This window comes from Rhinolophus hipposideros (genome assembly GCF_964194185.1).
Source record: "Rhinolophus hipposideros genome assembly, chromosome: 17".
NCBI classification, from domain to species: domain Eukaryota; kingdom Metazoa; phylum Chordata; class Mammalia; order Chiroptera; family Rhinolophidae; genus Rhinolophus; species Rhinolophus hipposideros.
This window is the reverse complement of record NC_138063.1, coordinates 52,160,304-52,186,845: the sequence shown is the minus strand read 5'-3', so window position 1 is coordinate 52,186,845 and position 26,542 is coordinate 52,160,304. Positions and strand designations below refer to the sequence as shown.

The 26,542-nt window shown below is 38.3% G+C and overlaps 1 pseudogene across 1 annotated transcript; it reads right to left on the bottom strand.

Annotated features, from left to right (window-relative positions):
* Positions 1-18,502: 18,502 nt before the first annotated feature.
* Positions 18,503-22,475, bottom strand: LOC308509868 (Fanconi anemia group I protein-like; annotated as a pseudogene). The gene is made up of 2 exons: positions 20,043-22,475; positions 18,503-19,862 (listed from the first exon to the last, which is right to left on the bottom strand). The product of its transcript is annotated as a Fanconi anemia group I protein-like (transcript).
* Between the last annotated feature and the right edge of the window lie 4,067 nt (positions 22,476-26,542).

Sequence of the window (26,542 nt, the reverse complement as noted above, 5' to 3'; positions counted from 1 at the left end):
CTGTGAAACTAGGGTTTATTGTATCTAGGAAGTAGACTCAGCTCTAAATGATGGCTAATGTTTGTTGAAATCTTGATGTCAGTTCTGATTTTCCATTCAGAGGAATAGAAGTGCACTTGATTTCCTTTTTAACTGTGTGATCCAGTGCTCCTCCCCTCCAGCCATCCGACAGTTTTCCCACTACTGGATTAAATGGCCCGAGGTCCTGGGATTTGGGAATGGGGAGGCAGAAAATAATAAGCAGTAATTTCATTTGTTTCTACAAATTACAGAAATGTACTAGGTCTTTCCTTGAGGTCTTGTGTCAAGAGGTTGGGAACCAGCTGTGACAAGTGAAGCGGCTGGAGTTCCATGGATCAGTATAACATGTGGAATGAACAAAGTCCCCGAACGTTTACATGCCATGACAAAGAGTCTTAATAGATCAAAATTAAAATCTATACATGTTCCTTCCTTAAAACACAGCTCAAAATGGTCTCTAAAGAATGAGTGGGAATTAACTAAAGTGTTGAACTAAACATACAGAGCCAGCAGATGAAGAACCATTAATTAGCATTTCAAGCACTGTGGACACTTGAGTTTCATGCGCTGGAATAAGAAATGTGTTATGTTGATATTTCTATTTCAAATTCTTCACTGGCCACTAGAATCTTTACTGATAATATTTTTTTTCTCAAGTAATTTCACTTTATGTTGTTACAATAAGAAAAATATTATATATTCAAAGACCATTTAAAGTGCATTTATTTATTTCTGACATGAACTAAGGAGACATGCCTGTATTTTCATCTCACACACACTCTCAGACATCCTCACACAGGCTGCAATTATCTGAAATCCATAAATCTCACCTTAAGGGATTTTAAATCATAAAAGTTTGAAGACAGAATTAACTAGAATTAAAAATCTCATGATTTTCCATAAAACATCTTTTTAAGCTCTGGAAAAATTGCTTTTAAAAATCTGTTGTATAACTTTAAAGAATTTTAAATTCTTAAAATTCCAAAAATTAAAAAAGAAAAAGAACTTTGCCTGGAGCTCAGTTCCCAGAGTCTAGAGCCTTCCTGACACTGGCTGGATGAATACCCCACACTCAGCTGACTTCATTGAACCTGAGCCTGAGAACTCCAAATTGTAACTGATTGTCTGTTTTATTTTATCCCCAGTCAATTTTCATTTGTTAGGAGAGAAATAATTCCTTTTTATCTCTGTCTTTTCTTGACTAATTCAATTAAATCAGCTCTCAAATATACATGGGATTAGTGCAGGCATATAGTTTTTATTCTTGAATGACATAGATCTAACTTTCTAATTTCTAATAAAATGTAGTTTTTAATTATTAAACTTGCCTTTTGTCTTCCTGATAATTTAAAATAAATTTTCAAATATAAATAACAGCAATTCACACAGCGATTAAAGGACTATAAGACCTATTCAAAAAGAAAAACTTTTGTTATAAATGATTATAAATGATATAACATAGGTACTGAGCAAAACCTGTCAGAATCATGCTCAGAAAAGTCAGACCGACATTTGGGATTTTAAAAATTTCAGAAAAATAGGGAAGCGAATTTTATCTTTTGCCTCCATGAAAACATTTTTCTGAGGTGATTGTGTTTTTAAACTGGAGTTGTAAAAATTTTGAGGGCGTCTCTGGCAGGACATAGTGCAGCTCTTAGTGACATGCCCAGGGCTGATGGGGGACTGAGTCATCCCTTTCCAGGATGACAGGCCTCCATTTCTTCCCACAATGCCAGGTCACCATCCTAACCTCCCAGATCCCAAGAGAACATCACTATTTCTTCTCCAGCAGGCATGTGGGTCATGGGTGCTAACAGAAATGTGTGTAGGTGGGGAGCAGAGGTCTGCAGCATGAGCAAATTTTACCCCCAGTACTCTCCCAAACGTAAGAGGTGTTTGGGACGATATGGTGAATGTTTAAATTTTTAAAAACTTATTACAGTAAAGACACGTTGCCATTAATACCCCTGAAAATACTCCCCCTCACTTCAAACACACTTATCCCATCATTCTTGCCACTTTCTGAAGCAGTTCTGGAAGTCCTCTTTCGTGAGTGTCTTTAGTTGCACTGACATGGCTGCCTCAATGTCCTGAATTATTTTGGGGAAGAGCCAGAAGTCACACAGTGCCAGATCTACTGAATAAGGTAGATGAGGACACACCATAAAGTTTCTATTTGACAGAAATTGCCTTACCAGAAACAATGTGTGACACGGAGCATTGTCATGATGGAGGATAATTTATGGCACTTTAAAACACACCTTCTCTCAACCATAGCTCACATCCGACTGACTGAACCGAACAAGTTGAAACTTGTCACACATTATTACCAAGGTTCGACATGCTGCTTCCTGAATTGAACATCCCTGCATTTCTGCTGGAGGGCACTCAGCAGCAGCATTCACCGTATTTTTTATTACAATGGAAGGGCTCCATGTTACACATCGCTTCTGGTATGGCAATTTCTGTCAAATAAAAACATTATGGTGTGTCCTCATCCACCTTATTCAGCAGATCTGGCACCATGCAACTTCTGGCTCTTCCCCAAAGTCAAAATGATTCAGGATATTGAGGCAGCCACGACAGTGCAACAAGACATTCATGAAAGAGGACTTCCAGAACTGCTTCAGAAAGTTGCAAGAACGATGGGATAAGTGTGTTCAAAGTGAGGGGAGGTATTTTGAGGGGAGTTAATGGCACTGTGTCTTTTGCTGTAATATATATATATTTTTAATTTAAATATTCACTATATTGTTTGATCATACCTTATAAAAGACATCAGACCTGAAATCAGAGCTTAGCTTACGCCTTGGTCAAGGAGTCCTGGAAGGAGCTAACTGAAGCTGTTAGGCCCGCAAGAACCATGTTGGGTCAAGAAACACTGGGAGCTGGCCTCAGGAATCACACAACAGCACAATTCACAGAGCAGGAGGGGCACAAGCTTGGAACATGGAGGCAAGAAGTGACATGCTTAGGCGGACCCCACACTGCAAAGGATTATGTGAAGTTTCTGGAATAGCTTATATCTCATTTTCCATCAAATTTGGATTAGCCATGGCAAAGGAGGGAAAAGAACAAATATAGGAAATCCACACATAATCCCAAAATCTTCATTTGAGCTAATAGTTTAAATTCCTTCTAGACAGGTTAAGCCTTTTTTGTTTGTTTGTTTGTTTACCAGAGTTGATAATGAGGGACTATGAAATAATCCAATCCTAGTTTAACATCTTCCTTGTGCTTGCAGATGGAAAATGGAAAGGGGCTGTCATAATCCCTAATGAGGACAAATCAATGTGTCGCCTTGGACGACCAGCTCCCATGGAGCTGGGCACTGGCCACAGGCTCTGATGCTACAGAGGAGATACTCAGAGCCAAAGAGCTGGGGGTGGTGTGGAGGGTGCCTCAGCCCCGCCGTGAAGGCCAGCATGGCAGGATGCTCTTGTTCTCCTAGCCAGGGGTTAAATGTGAGATGGGAGCTGTCCATGAGATCCTGGTCAGGAGCTGCTGAAGGTGGCATGTGTGTGAGGCAAATAAGAAAGAAAGATGAGAAAGTAACCAACTGAGGGCTATGTAGTGTTGAGGCAGAGATCTCTCACGTGCTCTTTCTCCCTTGGACATTTACTAGATTAAAACTACAGGATTCGGCATGACAAAACCAGTCCTGAACTAAGTCACCTTTGTGTATTGCTTCAGTTTCAATGACTCTCAAGCCATAAACCCCAGCACCAATGCACAGTAGCGAATGGCTTTCTTTGCATGTCCAGACATGGAACTCCAAGATGTGCTTTCCTCAGTGAGCCCCTTGATGAGATGATTTCATCTGTTTTTCCTGACCTTCTCAGGTCAGTTTATCTGGGGACACCCCCAGTACAGTGGAAGCAGTTTCAGGGCTCCAGGTCTGGGCCCTGGCATAATTCCATCACTAAGAAACTCAGGTAGGTCACTTTTCTATTCCAGGTCCCTTTTGCCTCATTTGTAAAAGGGTAATAAAATTAGCCCATTCCACTTCAGCTCACAGAGCTAAAGCAAGCTAGAGCAACTCATCCTTTCTATTTAATAAACTAACACTGAGAATACAGCTTAGGGATTTTTTCTCTTTCCTTCCTTCCTTCCCTCCCTCCTTTCTTTTTCTTTCTGTACATATTTTCTTTTACTTTTTTTCTGTTTGGAAGTATAGTAACTCTGGAGAATCTCTCAGCATTCCCCTACTGATATTTTGATGTTTTTCAACACTTTTCCATTTGGTAATAATTTTATAAATGTGTTCTTGGGCGGGGGGGGGGGAGATTAAATGATATAAACACAATGAAACAGTGGACAAGAAAATCAGACACTAAGAATACTCTACCAATATAAGTTGGTAAGTTATTATTAAGGAACTGGAAACTTCTGGGGGCACAGGAAGTATAAAGGTCAAATTGAGCCTCAAATTTCAAATAGATTCAACAGGATTAATTCCCATACAAATTTCTTCCAGAAAGTGGAAGTCCTGAACAGCCCTAGAAGAATGTTGATAATCACCTCAAGTTCTTTCCCTTTTGGTATTTGAAATGCTTTTGCCTAAAAAGAGCCTCAGTGGGCCTCTTGACAGTTGCCAATAATTTGAGGCTCTTAATTCAGTATTGCGTCTATCTTTCTTCTGGAAACAGAAAAAATCCAGCCTACTAGTTAACTGCTAAGCCTTTAAAAGAGTACCCAGTTAGTACCTAGTTCAAACAGTCGATTCATCCTACTCTTATCCTCACTCTGAGGACGGAAAATGGGCTGGCCCTTCTTCAGTCTTTCAGACATTTCTCTTCCTCCTCCCCCACCCTTCCCTGATCAGTCCGAGAGCCTGGGGTAGGAGGAAAGAGAAAGAGAAAGACAACACTGCCCATCCCTGAGCTGCTGAGGCAGAGAACTAGCTCATGGTTGGAGAAAGAAAAGGGCTTCTCCCCATGTCTTAGGCCACATCTCCTGTATCTCAGAAGTACTGCCTTTGGTATTAGGGCACCTCCTCCAATTCGTATCTGACACCTTCCCTTTAGTCCTTTCTCAGAGCCTGGGGCTCCCGGGGCTTGAGTGTAAAGGGCCTGAAGCCTGGCACCATCCTGCGGTAGGTCCTGTTCCTAAGGTAGCAAATGCCCCCAAGTAGACATCTAACATCAGGGATTCCTGAAAGAGCACTGCTGTCCCTGAGAGTCAAAAGGACATAGCAAAGCAAACAATATCTGCACATGAAAGTTGTTGGAAGCAGCACCCCCACCAAGAAAAGTTAGGTAGCTATTTAGGGAAAACAAACCAGGGTATGCCTGCTCTGTTCTGTTTTGTTCCATCCCCTCCCCTTCCTTTCCCCATCTTCTTTTCTTTTTATTTTCTGTGTTAGGACATTAGATACAGCATGTCCACAAAATTAAAATGACACCATTATTATTACTCAGATGTTTCAGAGAAACACAGTGAAAAAGTCCAGCCTGAGTACCTCGCTAGCATTTTACTGTTCTTACATGTCACACAAACAGTGATTCACATCGGTGGAACCAACCCCAAGTCACAGAGAGAGGATCTCCTGCTTTTTAAATAGATCTTTGCAATCTTGGAGGTATTTGCCTGGCCTTGGCAGTTTGGTGTCCCTTGAAAGAGTTTTTATAAAACATGAGATTCCTTCCACATTAGGTATTTAAACTCCAACCATTTTTTCAGTTACAAAAGAGATATTCTTTTGCAGACCATCTGTTATTTAGTAATGTGCAAATTATGAATAAATAATTCCAGATTTTTTTTGCAAGCCCAGCTATAAACAAATGTTCTACATGCCAAAATGGAAGTCATTTTCCCTTTAAAAACTCATTAAGTTCTGCACGATTGGAAGAGATTGGGGGAGAAGCTTCCTAACAGATGCCAGAGAGTGTTATTACTGCACACAAATAATAAGCCAAACACGGACAAGTCTTCTGCCTGCTTCATATGGACCCTCTCTCTTCCTATTGTACATTGGCTCCAGTGACTTAAAACATGGTGCACATGTGTGCCTATAAAACCCCTGAGGACTGATTTATGTTGCCTGGTCCCGTTTGTTCTTTTAGCCAGTTAAAATATTGGCAAGCTATGATTCCTCTCCTACAAAACAATAGAATACCACACACAAAAAAATTACATTTGACTTGTTTATTCCTAAGAAGTTGTTGGGAAACCAAATTTCCTAAGTGCTTCATTAAACAATCCACTGCCATTTCATTGGGCACTCTGATTTGCGTCCCTGCTAAAGTAGTTCTCAAGGGAGAGTTCTCAAGGGGAGTAGGAGAAAAATAGTAAGGAGGGAAGTCTTAGGTGAGCAGACTGCAACTCTCACCAAAGTTGACGGCTTACGATCTTGGGAAAAAATCAAATTTCCAGGGTCAGCATTCAGGTGGAATTAGGACGTGGGTCAAGTTCTCCTGGACTGCCTCTCTGTTCCTTTCTGAGAGGTGCGTGTTGGAGCTCCAATTTTCTTATATTCGCAAGGTCAATAAGGCTAAAAACAAATACTTAGTTTTACCTTTTTTTCACTAAGGACTTCTTCTTCTTCTTCTTCTTCTTCTTCTTCTTCTTCTTATTATTATTATTATTATTATTGTTATTATTATTATTATTATTATTATTATTATTTTCATTTAAGATAGCCCAAGTGCATATGAACTCACTGAAAGTTAGAGTTTTGTCCTCTAATAACAACTAGACGTTTCACCAGATGAACGTTCCTACAGATAACATTTACAAAACCTGAGCCAAATGCTGCCCCCCCCCCAAAAGTCACAACTAGAAGCCATTGAAGAACTTCCAAAAGCAGACAGAAATTGAAAGTTGATCCTTGAAAGGTAAGAACTGAACTGGGTAAATATATTAGTTTTCCATTGCTACATAATAAATTACCACAAATTTAATGATTTAAGACAATACAAATTCACTATCTCATAGTTTCTGTGGGTGAGGCATTTAGGGGCATGTTAGCTGGATCTTCGGTTCAAGGTCTCACCAGGTTGCAATCAAAGTGACAGACAGGGCTACACTCTTGTCTAAGGTCCAGGGTCCTCTTCCACCTCATGGGCTGTTGGCACAAGTCAGTTGCTTATAGCTGTAGGACTGAAATGCACAGGTCCTAGAGGCTGCCCACTGTGCCCTGCCACATGGCCCTCCTTCCAACATGGAGGATGCTTCTTCAAGCCCAGCAGAAGAGTATCTGCTGCTTCTTATCTCTCTGACTTCTTTTAAGGACTTGCCTGATAGGTCAGGCCCACCTCTGATAATTTCTTTTTTGATTAATTCAATGTCAGCTGATTAAGAACCTTAATTACATCTGAAAAAGCTCTTCATCTTTCCCACTTAATTAAACTAATCACAAGAATGAAATCCCATCATTTTCACAACTCTCCACCATACTCATAAGGGAGGAGAATATTCAGGGTATGTGCACTGTGGGTGGGAATCTTGGGGACTATCTTGGAACTCTGCTTATCACACTGGGATTTAAATGTTTGGGACTTTTTGCCTGATGGCACTCCCCCGCTTGCACTGAAAGTACAGACAGTTTTATATAAGTTTAAGGAGTGAGAAATCAAAGTTCAGGTCTGACAGCATAACTGGAGAATTAGGAGGAAAATTCCAGAAGGAAGAAAACTATAGAGAGAGTGAGTCCATAAGTCTTCATATAAACTCTTCTCAAATGATGAACTTTTTTAATTGTTTATTTTTATTTCTAAAAATTTATTTTTCAATTACCATTGACATACAATATTATATTAGTTTCAGATGTACAAAACAACAGAGTGATTAGACATTTATTACTTCAGGTAGTGATAACCCTAATAAGTCTATTACCCATCTGATATTGTACATAGTTATTACATTATTTGACTATATTCCCTATGCTGTACTTTACATCCCTATGACTGCTTTTTTTCCAATTATAGTTGACATTCAATATTATTTTATATTAGTTTCAGGTGTACAGAGTAGTGGTTAAACATTTATATAGTTTATGAAGTTTATGAAGTTTATGATTCCCCCGACAAGTCTAATACCCACCTGACACTATGCATAGTTTTTACAATATTATTGACTCTATTTCCCACACTGTCCTTTACATTCCCATGACTATTCTGTGATTACCAATTGGTACTTCTAAATCCCTTCACCTTTCTCACCCAGCCCCCGAACCCCATTCCTATCTAGTAAACATCAGTTTGCTCTCTGTATGTATGATTCTGTTTCTGTTTTGTGTGTTCATTTATTTTGTTCTTTATATTCCACATATAAGTGAGATCACATGGTATTTGTCTTTTTCAATCTGACTTACGTCACTTAGCATACTACCCTCTAGGTCCATAAAAGGTGTATCAAATGGTAATATTTCATTGTTTTTTATGGCTGAGTAATATTCCGTTATATATATCACGTATCATATATATTCTCTATATAATATATAATAAGGTTGGACAATTAAATTTGTAAACTCATCCTAGAAAGTGCTACATACTTCATTGCTGAATATTACCACAGTCACCTTTGAAGTACTCCCCTTGGGAAGCTATGCACCAACGCCAGTGCCTAATCCACCCTTCAAAGCAATTTTGGAACTTTTTTTCTGGAATGGCCATTAGAGTTGTTGTTGTATTACCCTTGATGTCCTGAATGTCATCAACATGCCTTCATTTCAATATTGCCTTTGTCTTTGGGTAAAGAAAGAAGTAACTGGGGGCCAGATCAGGTGAGTAGGGAGGGTATTCCAATACAATTGTTTGTTTACTAGCTAAAAACTCCCTCTCAGACAGTGCTGTGTGAGCTGGTGCATTGTCATGATGCAAGAGCCATGAATTGTTGGCAAAAAGTTCAGGTTGTTTCATCTAACTTTTTCACACAGCCTTTTCAGGACTTCCAAATAGTAAACTTGGTTAACGGTCCAGTTGGTACAAATTCATAATGAATAATTCTTCTGATACCAAAAAATGTTAGCAACATCATTTTGACTCTTGATTTGGACTGCTGGAATTTTTTGGTGATGGAGAATTGGCTGACTTCCAATTGTGCACTTTGATGCTTTGTTTCAAGGTTGTATTGGTACGCCCATGTTTCATCACCACTGATAACATGGCCCAAAACATTGTCTTGTCTCTCCAAAAGGTCTTGGCAAACTTTGACTCTCCTTTGCTTTTGTTCATCAGTGAGCTCCTTCGGGACAATTTTTGCACACACCTTTGTCAGGCCAAGATTTTCAGTTAAGATTTTCCTAACTGTTTCTCTATTGATGTTTACTTGGTCTGCTATGCTTCCCTCACTCAGCCGACAATTCTGACGCACAATTCGATGAACTTTTGTAATGTTTTCATCAGTTCGGCTCGTTACTGGCTGCCCTGACCTCTCTTCATCAGTGACACGTTTTCTCCCCTCAGAAAAATGTTTAATCCATTTGTACACTGCCGTTTTCTTCATGGCATTAATCCCATAAACTTGGACTAACATGTCCCTGATTTCACTTCCACTCTTGCCAAGTTTAACAAGAAATTGAATGTTTGTTCATTTCTCTAATTCAAGCTTAGACATTCTCATAACAGATGGCACACAAAAACACACAATAACAATAATGAATGCCACTCAGCAAGACACTGCCACACATCGACATGAACACATCTGTGAGAGACTGATATACCAAGGTTATGAAACCTTATTGAGCTGTTTGTAAGGTGCTCCCAATGTACGAGTATATAATATAACAATTTATTTATCCAGTCATCTATTGATGGGCACTTGGGTTTCTTCCATATCTTGGTTATTGTAAATAGTGCTGTTGTGAACATAGAGGTGCATATGTCTTTTCATATTAGTGTTTTTGGACTTCTTTGGATAAATGACCAGAAATGGAGTTGCTGGGTCATAAGGTAGTTCTAATTTTATTTTATTTTTTCAAATTTTTATTTTTTTAAAGATTTTATTGGGGAAAAGGAACAGGACTTTATTGGGGAACAGTGTGTATTTCCAGGACTTTATATTGGGGAACAGCAGTGTGTTTTTCCCAGGACTCATCAGCTCCATCCACGTCAAGTTGTTGTCCTTTCAATCTTAGTTGTAGAGGGTGCAGCTCAGCTCCAGGTCCAGTCGCCACTGTTAGTTGCAGGAGGCGCAGCCCACCATCCCTTGCAGGACTCAAACCGGCAACCTTGTGCTTGAGAGCTCGTGCTCCAACCAACTGAGCCATCTGGCTACCCGGGAGCTCAGTGGCAGCTCATTGACTTCATTCTAGTTGCGGAGGGCACAGCTTGCTGGTCCATGTGGGAACCAAACTGGCAGCCCTGTTGCCCAGAGCTTGTGCTCTAACCAACTGAGCCACCAATCTGCCCCGAATTTTATTTTTTAAGGAAACTCCATATTGTTTTCCTTATGGGCTGCACCAATGTGCAATCCCACCAACAGTGTATGAGGGTTCCCTTTTCTCCTCCTCATCATCAACATTTGTTATTTGTTGATTTATAGAAGATAGCCATTCTGATAGGGGTGAGGTGATATCTCATTGTGGTTTTAATTAGCATTTCTCTGATTATTAGTGATGTTGAGCATCTTTTCACATGTCTATTGGCTATCTGTATGTCCCCTTTGGAGAAAGTTTATTCAGGTCTTCTGCCATTTCTTAATTGGATTGTTTGGTTTTTTTTTTCCTGGTGTTCACTTATATGAGTTTTTAAACAAATTTTGGATATTAACTCCTTATCAGACGTATCACTGACAAATATTTCTACCATTCAGTGAGCTGTCTTTCCATTTTGTTGATGGTTTCCTTTGCTTTGCAAAACCTTTTTAGTTTGATGTAGTCCCATTTGTTTATTTTTTCTTTTGTTTCCCTTGCCGGAGGAGATATATTAGAAACAATATTACTAAGAGCAATGTCAGAGTGTTTACTGCCTATATTTTCTTCTAGGAGTTTTATGGTTTCAGGTCTTACATTTAAGTCTTTAACTGATTTTGAGTTTATTCTTATATATGTAGTAAGAATGTGATCCAGTTTCATTTTTGCATGTATCTGTCCAGTTTTCCCAGCACCGTTTATTAAATAGACTGTCTTTACCTGCAATGTATATTCTTGCTTGCTTTGTCATAGATTAATTGAACATATAGGCATGGGTTTATTTCTGGCCTCTCTGTTCTGTTCCATTAAACTGTGTGTCTGTTTTTATGCCAATTCCATGATATTTTGATTACATGGCCTTGTAGTATAGTTTGGTATCAGGTAGCATGATACTTCCAGCTTTGATCTTTTTTCTCAAGATTGTCATGACTATTCAGGGTACCATACAATTTTATTGTTCCATATAAATTTTAGGATTATTCTAGTTCTGTGAAAAACGCCATTGGTATTTTGATAGGGATTGCATTGAATCTATATATTGCTTTGGTTAGTATGGACTTTTAAGCTATATTAATTCTTCCTATCCATGAGCATTGTATAAGCTTCCATTTACTTGTATCTTCTTTAATTTCCTTTTTCAATGTCCTATAATTTTCTGACTATAGGTCTTTTACTTCCTTGGTTAAATTTATTCCTAGGTATTTTGTGGGGTTTTTTTAATGCAATTGTAAATGGGATTGTTTTGTTAATTTCTCCTTCTGATAGTTTGTTATTGGTATATAAAAATGCAACTGATTTCTGAATATTAATTTTGTATCCTGCTACTTTACTAAATTCATTTCTCAGTTCTAATAGTTTTGTGTTGGAATCTTTGGAGTTCTCTCTATATAGTATCAGATCATCTGCAAATAATGACAGTTCTTCTTTTCCAATTTGGGTGCCTTTTATTTCTTTATCTTGTCTGATTGCTGTGGCTAGGACTTCCACTACTATGTTGAATAAAAGTGGTGAAAGTGGTCGTCCTTCTCTTTTTCCTGATATTAAAGGGACTGCTTTTAGCTTTTCCAAGTTGAGTTTGACGTTAGCTATGGGTTTGTCATATATGGCCTTTATTATGTTAAGACATGTTCTCTCTATTCCCACTTTGCTGAGAGTTTTTTATCATAAATGGATGCTGGATTTTGTCAAATGCTTTCTCTGTCTCTATTGCTATGATCATATGATTTTTATTTTTCATGTTTATGCGGTGTATCACATTAATTGATTTGTGGATATTGAACCAACCTTGCATACAAGAAAGAAATCCCCCTTGATCATGTTGTATGATATTTTTAATGTATTGCTGAATTTGGTTTACTAATATTTTGTTGAGGATTTTTGCATCTGTTCATTAAGGATATCGGTTTATAGTCTTGTTTTGTTTTGTAATGCCTTTGTCTGGTTTTGGAATCAGGGTCATGGTGGCCTCGTAGAATGAGATTGGGAGACTTCCCTCCTCTTGAGCTTTTTGGAATAGTTTGAGAAGAATAGGTGTTAATTCATCTTTGACTCTGGTAAAATTCACCTGTGAAACTATCTGTTCCAGGACTTTTGTTTGTTTAGAGCTTGTTGACTATTAATTCAATTCCAGTAGTAGTAATCAATCTGTTCAGATTTTCTGTTTCTTTTTGATTCAGCCTTGGAAGATTATATACTTCTCAGAATTTATCCATTTCTTCCAGATTGTCTAAATTTTTGGCATATAATTGCTCATAGTATTTTCTCAAAATTTTTTGAATTTTTGTGGTGTTGGTTGTCACTTTTCCTCTTTCATTTCTGATTTTATTTGAGTCCTCTCTCTTTTTGTCTTAATGAGTCCAGTTAATGTTTTTTCATTTCCATCTGCATGCAATATCTTTTTTTCATCCCTTTATTTTTAGTCTATGTGTGTCTTTCAGTCTGAGGTGGGTCTCTTGTAGACAGTATATGCCTGTGGGTCTTGTTTTCTTATCCATTCAGCTACCCTATGCCTTTTTATTAGAGCATTTAATCCATTTATGCTTAAAGTGATTATTGTAGGTACATAGTTATTGCCATTTTATTATTCATACTTTTGATCTTCTTTTGTTTGTTTGTTTTTCTTCTTTTTTTTCTTAAAGAAGTCCCTTTAACATTTCTTGTAATGCTAGCTTTGTGGTAATGAAGTCATTTAGCTTTTTCTTTTCTGGGAAGCTCTTTATCTCTCCTTCAATTTTAAATGCTTTGCTAGGTAGGGTAAACTTGGTTGCAGGTCCCTACTTTTCATTACTTTGAATATTTCCTGCCCCTCCCTTTGGCCTGTAATTTCTGTTGAGAAATCAGCTGATAGTCTTATGAAAGCTCTCTTGTAATTTGTCTTTCTCTTGCTTTTAGGTACCTGGTAGGAACCACAAAACTGTATGGATCTGGAGGTGCCTGTGATGGATCTGGAGGTGTGTGAGTGTGGCCTCACTGTGAACTGAGGCTGGCTGCCACCAATATTTGGCCTAGGAAAGCTCAGCAAAAGGCCCAGGTCATACCTAGGTCTGTTGCCACCTGCTGGCTGCCTATAAGGCTCAGCCACTGTAAGAGCCTCCTTAGGTGTGGGGGCTGATGTGGTTGACCTGATGCAACAGTACCTCTTGACAGTGTTGCCCAAGTTGGGTAGGCTGGGGTTCCAGGAAGTAATTGGAGTGGGGCAGGTGACTTTCATAACATTAATGCACATTCAGTTCTTGCACAAGTGCTGGGCTTGTGGTCACTCCGCAAAATGCCCAGAGAATATTTTATCCAGCTGTCACTTGCCTTAGGCCTGCTGATCCCTGAGAGCTGCCCAAGAAATGCTGCAATGCAAGCTGGCACTGACTGTCCACCACCAAAATTCTTTTAATTATTGAATGATATTGCTTTTGCTATTTCAATAAAGTCTGGAAATACCTGGTTTGCAATAGGAAAATTTAGTTATTTGTGTATGTTTATTGTAATCTTTTTTATACCTGACATATTACTTTATGAATATTATTTCTCCTATCTGATTACTTTTTTCTTATTTTTGTTTGTTTAATCACATTTCATTTACTGACCACTTTTCCTCCTGTTAATGGTTATTTTTCCCCAAAATTCTTCTAATTATTGAATGATGTACCAGGTCGGACAATTAAGTTTGCAAACTCATCCTAGAAAAAGTGCTACATATCTCGTTGCTGAATATCACTACAGTCACCTTTGAAGTACTCCCCTTGGGAGTACACTGATGCCAGCACCTACTCCACCCTTCAACACAATTTTGGAACTCTTTTTCTGTAACGGCCATCAGAGCTGTTGTCATATTACCTTAATGTCCTGAATGTCATCAAAATATCTTCCTTTCAATATTTCCTTTATCTTTGGGTAAAGAAAGTAGTCACTGGGGGCCAGATCAGGTGAGTAGGGATGGTGTTCCAATGCAGTTATTTGTTTACTGGCTAAAACCTCTCTCACAGACAGTGCCATGTGAGCTGGTGCATTGTGGTGATGCAAGAGCCATGAATTGTTGGCAAAAAGTTCAGGTTGTTTTCATCTAACTTTTCACACAGCCTTTTCAGCACTTCCAAATAGTAAGCTTGTTTGTCCAGTTGGTATGAATTCATAATGAATAATCCCTCTGCTATCAAAAAAGTTTAGCAACATTGGTTCAACTGGTTCACAAACTTAACAGTCAGACCTACATTTATATATTGATGAAAATATATTCATATTTGGAAGTGACTACATTTTTAATCTTTTTGATTAGATAAATGAAAACGAGTACAACTGGAGGTTATAATGGAATAAAAATGCAGAAGTAAAGCTCAGGAAGAAAAAAATAAGAAAAGGATAAAAATATTTCAAAAAGGCAGTCTGCTTGAATGTCTAAAAACTGAAAAAAAATAAAATTAGCATATTTCTGTTGAACATGACTCAAAACATTAGGTATTTTTATTATGAATATTTAATTGTTTACTAAAGCAATGAATATGAGCAATAAAATTATCCTTATCAAATTTAAATGTTGATAAGGTCATATTAAAATCTACAACTTCATAATTTTTACTAAGTGAAGATATACTTACTGATTCTGAAAATGACCAAAAAATCAACCCAAAGGCAATAATTGCAACTCCAACCTGTCCATTTGAGATAAAAGCTGGTATATTAGAATGGAAAGATGAAACCTGAGGAGCTTTACCATATATATTGAGTGATGATTATAGAATATGGCCATTATTTTCTTCTGACAGTATGAGAATTTTTCCAGCAAAACACAATCCACTCAAATTAATTATGATTTTTCCATTGGTTGAACATGGCACAATTTGAGGATTTCATTCTATACAAAAATATTTTAAACAGAGGGAGAAAAATGTAGGCTTTATATGTGAGGTTCAAAGAAAGCATTTTGTTGTCATAGTCAAAATGTTTTACAACTGGGAGCTGAGGGATGAGTAAAATGAGTGAAGGTGGTCAAAAAGTACAAGCTTTCCTCTAAAAAATAAATAAGTCATTGGGATATAATGTACAGCATAGTGAGTACAGTTAATAATATTGTACTGCATATTGGAAAGTTGCTTAGAGAGTAATCGTAAAAGTCCTCATCACAAGAAAAACATTTTTTTGTCACTATTTGTATGTGTGGTGACAGATATTAACTAGACTTATTGTGATCATTTTGCAATGCACACAAATATATCGTTATGTTGTATACCAATATAGTGCTATATGTCAATTATACTTCAATAAAAATGTTTTACAATTAATCTTTAAGATGATCTTTAGTTAACAATTGTATTTATAACTGTAAAAACTTAGATTCTTGATTAAAATAGCATGAAATATCATTTGTATAACAAAAGAAATTACACAATGCAGTAAGCAGATTTTTTTTAATATGCTGATTAAAGAGTAAATACTAGATAGTATTCAACAATGACAAGTAAATACTAGTAGAGAGCATTGGTGTGATATTCTTCTAAAATGATGTTTCTAGTATCTAATCAAGTATGACATTGCTTTCTAAGTCATTAGCAGGACAATATTTACAGAATATAATGGGGCATTCATACATTTAGTAGAAATAATTTCAGCATTTGATTCTCAAATTGTAAACATGAAAGACAGACAAAACTAATAAAACACATGGCTAATCTCTAGGACGGAGAATTCAAAATAAGATTAATAAGTTAAAGATTGATAAAGTGAAAGAAAAAATCATGCATAATATTTTAAAAAATTAACTAGTACTCATTTCCACTAGGTTGTACCAGAGAAAACAGTCATGTTGAACAACTAATATTTAGTCAACTACCTGCAAAACAAATGCATGGAAATTGGGATTTGTGAGTAATTCACCAATTTATTAAAAAATAGTACAGGTTTGGTTTAAATCAAGAACTGAAAAAAAAAACACCTTTTAACATGAAGCACTGGATTTGAAAAACTTTCTAGGGGTGCCTATGAGGGTACAGAGCCCCAGGTTGGTTAAAGGAAAAGTGTCAACAGAATTTTGACCAGAAATCCCAAAGGATTTTTGTGTCAATATAAGGTTTCTAGTGTGAATTTGTTATCAAAGAGACATGGTGCCAATTGTGTGGGTGTTGATGCCATTCTTTAGAGCTACTAAATGATTATGTATGTTTTTTTTTTGCATATGCCCATATGAAACACGTAAAATACGACCTTATGGCCACTTTTGGATACATGATGGGAATGTTAATGAAATGCTTTAAAAGTCACATTTAATATAGATAAGATATTACAGGCACTAAAATAGTTAATAAAACAATAGCATATCATCAAATAAGAAGCTCATTGTGGTCTTTGGATAAAATGAACTTAATTTTAAATTGTGCTAATTACAGTCATAATTAGAACAACTGTTATTCACTATTAATATAAAGTTATCTTGACAGATTTAGCTTTATCTATTTCACTTTCAAAAGTATTGAAACAATTTTTGAAGAAAATGTATTTTTAAAATCAAAGGAAATTACTTGTGAAGAAATATTTAAGAGACTTGTTTTGATACCTGTAATTTACTTTATAATGTTTCAAAAATAAAATGAATAGATATGTGATAAAACAACAATAGTAAAATGTTAACAGTAGAAATGAGGTGGTGGTTATATGTCTACTGAAAAGTCTTTCAACTTTGTTGTCTCTGAAGATATTCACGTTGGAAAATGTTGGAAAATTGTTCATATTCATGTTGGAAAATTGTGTGTGAAATTTGTAACAAGAGTAGCATTCTAATAAACTATTAGAAACATTTTAAAATGAAAGTATTCACATGACTAAAAAGGAAAAGTTCCACATACTAAGAATCCCCAAAACAATTTCTGTAGAGACTATATGCTGATCATTAAAGGCAAAGCTACCACATAATCTTTATTAAAGAGATTTAAATGAATTGAGCAATATGCCTACTATTTTCAACTTTCTTTATAATAATCCAAAATTTTTAATTTGGTGGAAGAAAAACTGAAATACTGTGTAGATATAGATGGTGAAAATCACAATATAAATGATAGTAATTTATACAATAAAACTCAAAAAGTTCATAAGATTTTCTGTGATAAAGACATATCATGATGTGTGCATCATATGTCAAATTTATGGTTCATTTCTGAATATAAAAGTTTCTTTAACATTTTTATTGATATTCCAGTTGCTATTCTCTTGGCAGAATAGTTTCTCCAAATTGAAACTAAAGACAATGTAATAACTACAATGACTCAAGAAAGTTTGCTTCACTTGGCATTAGTTCACAACAGAACACAAATTATTTCAATTATGGAACACAAAAATTTCAATTATAGAAGTATAACCAGCGACTCCATTGAAAGGAAAATAAATTTCATGAAATAAATACATAATAATTTATTAATTACAGAGGTCTTTTTGTTTTCTCTCCCTAACATTACTAGCCCATCAACATATCACTCAGACATATGCAATAATATAAATTCAGTTATCTTTGATATTTTGCCAACCTTCACTCTACACTTTTTTCTTTTTTCAGTTTAAATATTTATTGTGTAAAGTCAAAGTGCATTCTTTGGTGGGGGTAAAAAGTGCTTTGACTGCCAAACAAGTAAACCAGAAAGCTTATTTTTTATTTAAAGTGTATCTAAGACAAACATACAAAAAGAATATGGACCCTCCAAACAAATGTAACATGGCACTTATTCTCACCCTTCCATCTTCCTTTTTGATCTTAAGCTCCCTTTCTCATTTCAGGGCTCTGAGGTACAATTCTTGAGAAAGCATCCTATCCAATTTGCATTATCTTTCAGGTGAAGTGTTGGATAGTTACCAGATAATCGAACTCACCAAAGGCTCCACGGAAAAACAAAGCCAGCCTGGATTGTAGCTATGCCTGGCAGCTCTGTATTTGCTCTCGTGGAGCTTTATCTGGGTGGTACAGGCTCCCCAACTCAGACTTCAGCTGTGCTTTTTTCAGTAGCAGGACCTGTTGAGAACAATTGCCTGTAACTGAAGGTGCAGTTGAATTCAGTGGGTTCAGAACCAAGATGCCAACATGGGTGCAGGCTGTAGGACAAGGGGGTACTGTTCGTGTTGGGTAAAAAGAAAGCAGAAGCCCCAAAGTTCACATTAACTCAGGCATTTCATTTTTTTTTCCTTTCTCTTCTTGGCTGGCTCTTCGTTCTGTTCCTCGTGCTCTGACGCAGTGTCCTCTTCGTTTTCCTCCTCCTCCTCTTGGAGAACCATGTCCAGGATGTTTCCTTTGACCTTGATGTCCCACAAGGTGCTGAGCTTCATGTGCTGCATCAGGTTCACTTTAGACCTCTTGGAAAGGCAGATGAGAAATTTCTCATACTGTTCAATGGCAAAAATGAGATTTGGGATTGCCTTAGTTTCCCGAAGAACTCTGGCCGTGGCCATGGCAACTGCAGCAGTTTTCGTCACTTTCTTTCCTCCTGTATATTTTAGGCTTTGAGTCTTCTTGTTCTGTATGTACGAAATGAAAAAAATAGCATAGGGGTATCAGATAAGAACCCAGCAGCTTCACCAGCTTTTCCATAATTTTTGGAACTTCTTTGGATCTCTGATATACCTGGAAATAATATCTGACAAGTGCTGTAAGAATGGTGTACATCTTACAAAGATCCTTTAACAAGGTGTCCACACAGCTGCCCGATGGCAGGGCTGTCTGCACCAGCTGGTGGAAAAATGTAAGCAGGGTTCCCAGTTCTATGATGATGGCTTTCTCAATGGAATGATTTGCAAGGGTTGCCTGAGAAGAGGCCTCTTCTGATATGGTTTCTTGGCTCACTTGTCCCTTAAGCTTGGTGATTAGCCAGTCCACTTCTTCTAGGACCTTCTCAGCTGGACTCGGAACAAGTAAACAGACAGTAGGGGTAGCTGTTCTCAAATTCACCATTGCAAAGTGTTTGCTTTCTCCATCTTTACATCCTGGTCTATGTCTCCAAGATGCCCATGGATATCCTGGGACAAGTCATGCAGGAGGGTGACAGGACTCTTACACAAAACATGGAGGCTGAAGAGCAAATTCATCAAGCCCTTGCAAAACGTGGTATCCTCCCAGCTGTTTTCCGTGCAAATCTTAGATGTCCAGGATAACATTTGCACAAACTCAGGGAAGGAGGGCTCCAGCAGCTTGGACAAACTGGAGAGAAAACTGACAAGTAGGACGGCTTCTTTGCTATTAAAGTCTTCTTGGCTGCTAAGTAAATTTAACAAGGATCTCTGAAACTGCAGGATCTGGAATGCTGCTCTCTGAGTGACAGTGACTTCCCCCTCTTCTTCCTCATTCTTCATGACATCCAGCACCTGGAGAAACAGGGGAATCCTAGGCTGATAGAATTGCTGCACAGCACAAAAGTTTTTTTGCAAACGCTCCAAACACAGCGACGAGATGTTTTCCTTTCTCTTTCTTCCCCAACTCTTCCACTGAAGTAGGAAGAGAAGTGTATCGCCAAAGCAAAACCCGAGTTATGTTACAGAGGTTCTAAAAGATCTTCTCTGGGTTTTGGCCGCCCAGGCCACTCACAGGCCCTCTTTTCTTGAGTTGCTGTATCTTCTCCAGAGTCATGCTCACTGCATAGCGCACAAACACATTGTTGGACCTTAGGAAAGAAAGGTTCTCTTCCTGGCTTTAGGTATTGTCCCTGAAAAGAGCGGTGAGAAGATCAGACACGAAGTTCATGGACAAAAACTATAATGTGTTTTGTTGGCTGTTTTAGTTTTGCCTTTACGTACCTGCTTTTTTGTTACGGATGTCAGAGAGTTTCCTGTAACACATAAATAAGCTCAGAACCTCCTCAAACTTATTCTTACTGAAATTACCAATGGGGAGATTATATTCTATTGAAACCTCACAAACTCCCATCACAAGTAAAGCACAGATGTTATTTTTGATGTGGATACCAGTGCTCTAAGAAAAATCTGCTGATTTATCCAGTTCAAAGTCCTCTATTCACTCTTAATCATTCTATTAGCAATAAATTCCATCATATCATCTAAATCTTAATAGAATCCTTCTTCCACCTCCTGTTTCCTCCTGTAGGGGCAACACTCCACTTTTATACCAAACCAAACAGTGCTGAATACAACACAGCAGATGATCCAGTGGTTCTTGTAGAAAGATCTGATCTCCTTGGGTCAATATATAAGCTTCTAACTTCAGAGGAGGCATCACATCAGGTTGTGGCTCGTAGCACTGTTTTAACTGTGAGAGCAGAGTCTGCATGATTGAATTAGCCAGCTGTGAGTTTCTTCAAAGCACATCATAAAACCTCTCATGAAGCATGAGTAGGACATCAGCCTGCTGGCCTAAGCATTTCCTTAAACTATCCGTGATCTCAAGGCAAAAAGTTTCATTGGCGACCAAATTGTTATGGCTGTGAACATCCCCATGAACCTGGCTGACATCGATATACTGAATGCACTGTGAGGATGACAAGCTGCCTAAAACTTTGAAGTTCTTCAGGAGCAGCAAAAACTCGCAACTGCAGATTTTCAGGCATCAAGCCGCCTGGCAAACAGCTTTCCGAAGGACAGGTATCAGGAGGCTCTCATTGACATGCTCACTTTGAGAAGGGGCTGAGCTGCCTTCAGCAGCCTGTGTATAATTTGAAGCGGCAGAAAGGATAAATAGTCAAAAGTTTCTGTGACTTTAGAAGAGCAATTCTGAAGAACTAAGGGTGAACCCATGATGATGTTTGAAAACAGGTCTAAGTAATGGCTGGTAGGAGGGGATGCTCTGGCAACAACTCTGTTGAGGACTCGCGCCAGAATTTCTTGTCTGGTCAACTCATGGAGCTTAAGTTTCCAACAGGATATTAGCTCCCCGCTTACATGTATACTGCTGTGGTGTTCTAGAAAGACCTGAACTGGTTTCAACATTTTGTCCCTCAGGAATCTTCTTTGGCCCATATGAAACCATTAAAATGAAGCCAAGTTCTATCAGCCCCTGAGTAACATGATCCCAGCTATGAACATACTCTTTACCACTTCCAGGATCATGGAGGAAGCACGAGATATGTGAGGAACTAGATTCTGAAGAAACTTTGAGCCTTGGAAAAGCTGAAAATCCTTAAAGCTTTTTACAGCTGAAGTCTTTAAAAGGTCAAGCACCTGTTCCTCAAATCTTTGTATTCTTGTTATAGAAAGCAGGAGGGCAATGCTTAAGGGACATGTATTATTACTGAAATCCCCTTGCTGTCCTGCCTTCACATGTTTTAGGAGCTCTCTGCCTAGATCACAGTCCAATCTGATGGAAAACACAATGTGTAGAATAACAGTGCCTTTTACATGACGAAGTTCACTTGATGGCATGGCAACAAGATCCAAGGGCTCATCACCACTCTGTTACTCATTGTGCTGCTTATCTACCTCATTGAAGGAAGTAATGATTCCTTCCAAAACCGTCTTTCTGTTTCCCTTTGAGGAGAGAACCAGAAGTTGATAGACCAAAGGTGGTACTTCTTGAAGATTCAACTTGGACAATATCTTCAACACCTTTTCCACCACAAATTTCACCTCTTCTGCAGTCAGAAGGACATCCTTGAACATGGCAGTGAATTGAACTACATATTGCTGATCCCATCTGCCAGAACAGAGGGTTTTAATCAACTGCTTCTTACATTCTTCCCCACTCAGTTCATCTTTTCCATAAACCAGATTTTCCTTTTTGGTAACAAGGGCAATGAGAATGATGGGTAATAACTCCAAAGATTTTCCGTTCATTAGGTTGCCCTCTGATTGTACCAACAAACTCACTGGCTAATTCAAGCAATAATGGTCCTGGAAAATTGTGGGCCTCCAGCACCAGTAATCCTATGATCTCAGATGCTACTTCTTTCAGCAAATCCCTTGATTCCTCCAGTTGAATACAACGAGTGTATGTCTTAAGTCTTCTAAGAGCTCCAGCTTTCTCAGAGCAGGAGGAACCTTTGGAAATGGCTCTCAGTAATGCTCCAGCAGTTTTTCCTTTTACTGCCTGATTCTGAAGGTGAGTAGCCAGCTCATCTTCGTTTAGGGTTTGAAGAAATTCTTGCAATCTGCTGTTTTTTCTGTTGCTAGAGAGAATTTTCTGGTCCATTGTTGCATATATCATGAGAAGTTGGGGGAAGGCACAGCCTGAGAACTCGAATTCGGAACCACAGAGTGAGCATGCACAGGGTGGCTTAGGCATACCAGCAGCGATGTCTTGACTGGTTAAGCTCTTCTTGTGTCAGTTTTGGAGGCTGGGAGTAGGAGGTCAGCAGCCAGCACGGTAGGATCTGGTGAGGACCCTCTTCCTGGCTTGCAGATGGCTGCCTCTTCATTGTGTGCTCACAGGCCTCTCTCACTGCTGTATGGCTTCAGGCAGGTCATTTCCCCTCTCTCTTGGTTCTATATTCTGTAAGAAGGGGAGTATTTTGCCTCACATCAAGAAGGAAATTCTAGAGGCAAGAAGTCCAAGATAAAGATGTCGGCAAGGCTTTTTTCTTCTGAGGCCTCTCTCCTTGGCTCGTAGATAGTGTCTTCTCCCTGTGCCTTAACGTAGTCTTCCCTCTGTGCCTATCTGTGTCCTAGTCTCCTCTTGTCATAAGGACACCAGTAATATTGGATTAGGGCCCACCTTGATGACCAATCCTTAGAGCTGATGGGAAGTGAGAGGTCAGGCACAGGCAGGGAAGGGTCTGAGGATGGGCATATTTTTCAATTTAGATAAAATTACTTCAAAAACACAACTTGCCAAAACCAAATTCTAATAGAAGTAGAACCAGAATAATACTATTTTTAGTAAAGAACTCAAATTTATAATTAAACACATTCCCCAAATCTCCAGAATCAGAAGGATTTACTAGCAGATTCTTCTTACCAATTTTACATAAAACTTTTCCAGAAAATAGAAAATACTGGCGTACTTGTAGCTCATTTTATGAGTCCAGAATAGCTAATAACAGAACCTAACAAAAACACTAGAAAGAAAGAAAATTTCAGGCCAATTACCCTCATAAACAAAGATGCAAAAGCCCTAATTACAGTGTTAGTGAACACTTTAAGTCATATGTACTTTTTCAGTACATAGAATACTTTGAAGTACACAGTGAATATTAGCAATATATCAAAATGATGATCCATCAGAAACAGTCAGTTTATTCTAAGAAGCAGGGTTGGTTTAACATTTGAAAATGAATCAATGTAATTCACTACATCAATAGAATAAAAGTGAAAAGAAAACATAATCATATCATTAGATATATAAAACATATTTAATAAAGTTCATTGTCAATTCATGAAAAAAGAAAATAACTCTTAGCAAATTAGAAATGGAAAGGTAACACAGTCATTATCAGTGGCTTACCTATATACCAGTGGCTTACAGGGTAGGACTTTTTTCTACCCTGGGAAAAGAGCAGTAAGAAATACTGGAGAGCTGATGTTTAAGAAGCAGTCCTGATGGATGAGGAAAAGGAGAATAAACACTTTAGATTCCTTACCCTCTGTCCAGGGTAACTGAGATATGCCCTACACAACCTTTCAAATTTCCCCAGGCACTGAGCTCCAGTTACCCACAAGGCTAACTGGCTGGTCCTGCACCCTGGATTGGTCTCTCTCTGTGCAGCTCTCTTCTCTCCAAGATTCTGCTCCATCAACCCCAGCCAATGTGTCATTCCCAGACTCTCACTGTCTGTTCCATTCCAGTTCCATCCCTGTGTTGTGGCCTGGAAACTCTCCACAAGCAGTGAGCTAGGGTGGTCATGGGACTCACCTCATCATTCCCCTATGTGGAAATAAACGAAGACCACTCAAATGAGAACAAGCAAATCCCTGCTTAGCGGCTGGTGGTGTGGGGAAGCTGTAGGCAGCCTAACTAGAATTGGGGCTTCCTGTCTCATTGATTAGGGGTACAAAATTTGGCTTCCTCTGGTTGGTCCTAAGTTGGAGGTCGGGGCAAAAATTGCTGTCTCACTTCCAGGGCTGGTTACAGAAGATGGTACGCTGGCCTCATGGGGTGGTGGCTACAGGTTGTGGGTCAGAGTTCAGTTTTTATATGTAATCTGGCCAAGATCTGTTTGTATATTCAATCTCTCACCTCTCAGTTCTGCCTCTTGAGTAACATCTGAAAACTGTCATTTCAAGTGTTTTAGGTTTTTGTTTGTTTAGGCGGGGGTGTAAATCCCAGCCCTGCTACTCTATCTTGGCTGGAAGCAGAAGTCTCAACCTCCCAGAGTGAGTTTAGGATTAGTCATCACTCTGTGATCTGCCTGTTTGCTTTGCCACCATCCTCCTCTCCCATTTCTTCAGCCTCTTGACTTTCACCTTTATATCTCCCTTGACTCTTCTTTGTCGCTGGTGCAGGGCAGCCAGACGCTCCTTACCCTGAAATCTCTGGTTGGGATCCTGTCATAAATTGAAAGAGCTCCTGCAAACAACAGCAGAACGCCCATTTCACCAGCCACTCCGGGAACTGCTCACCATTCCGTTCTGCACTTTGCCTGAATCCCAAGGCTCTGATCCTTCCCTGAAACATGGAAGGATTCCTGATGCTTGCCTGAACTCACCTGGTCATCAGTCCACGCCAGTTTCTGTACCAGATAAGATGCTCCCAGTAAAACTTAATAAACAGAAACCCCATTTAAAATGAATCAGGAGGCCAGAAGGTGAGCTCTCACACCCTACACTGATCACAGAGCCCAACAGGTTAACTCTATTTATAATAGCTCTCTCAATTACCTCTTCTCCTGTATAAAAGAGTTGCCTCTCCTTTGTTTCTCAGGATGTGCATGTGGTTCGCCATTAGACTGCATGTCTTACATTAAAATTCTTTGTTGTTTTCAAATAAACTCAGTCCTGCTAGAGAAATACTTGGCTTCTATTTATTTAAGGTCAACAGTCTCAACCTTTAACCTTGGTGAGCAGAGCTCTGGCCAGCGTCAAACACCTCTGACCTGTTCTGTATTTCAGATAGTCCAGAAGGCCTTCCTTTCAGACACTCTCCCTTTAAGACCATTCAATTGACTAGAATCTCTGAAATACTGCATAGCATTGCTTAGAAAGTCCTTACCTTTCTGTTTTTCCACATTCACAGATATAATAGATAGTCATTTTAGCTTCACGTGTAGCTCTTCATCTGGTGCATTTTCTGTTTTTTTGTGTTTGTTCAGTATGCCCTGTCCCAGATGGTGGGTTGTTTTAGGGGAATGATCATTGGAGCCTGGAAAAATGTCTGTTTTCTTATACACAACCATATGTAAGATTTAATCATTAGATTTGAAAAATGTATTTAGCTTTTTGATGTGTACATATATGTGTGAATATATATACCGGGGAAGCCCAAAAATGTATACCCATGACTTGTATTCATCTTTTGTTATCGGTATATATTAACTATTATAATTTTAATACAGTTTTTTCCTATCTTAATATGTTGTGTATACATTTTCTTGGCACCCTCTATATATATGTGTATATGTATATATACATACATATATATGTGTGTATATGTGTGTATATATATATATATATATATATATATACAGAGAGTGTGTACATTGAATTTTCACTAATTGAACACACTTGTGTAGCCAACATCCAGATCAAGAAACAGAACACTGAAATTGCATTTTATTTATATTTTACTTGGCCTCCTTTACTTTGAAGCTGATGGTAAGCTCCATGACTGCTTCTCTGTTGCTCACTATTGTGTCTTCAGGGTTTTATCAGAGTGCCTGACTCACACAAAGGGCCTAATTTGTTGAAGAAATTTGTTGAATGACACTGAGAAGAAAGAGCCATGCTTTTAGTGGAAATAAATTGAACCACACCTGTAAAAAATGAAATCCCTTTCTCCTTGGCTATTACTAATATATTTCTCTCATGTATGTTAATACACAACAGAGCTCAGTAAAATTACTGTTATTGAAAGTAAATTAAAATAACAATTACAAAAACAAAACAAACTCTGTTTCTCTATTGAATCTATGAACAAAGCTGTCATGGCCCCTCCTACTCTGGCAAATATTGGCTATTGAAATGCTTCATAGTTAGGATGGTGTGAATAACTGTGAGCTTGTGAGGGCAAAAGGGTTTGGGGAAGAATACGCAGTGATCTTGGCAAAACCCATTCTTGTCTGGGAAGTCAAGTGACAATAAGGACCTTATTGTGATCCTCTTAGA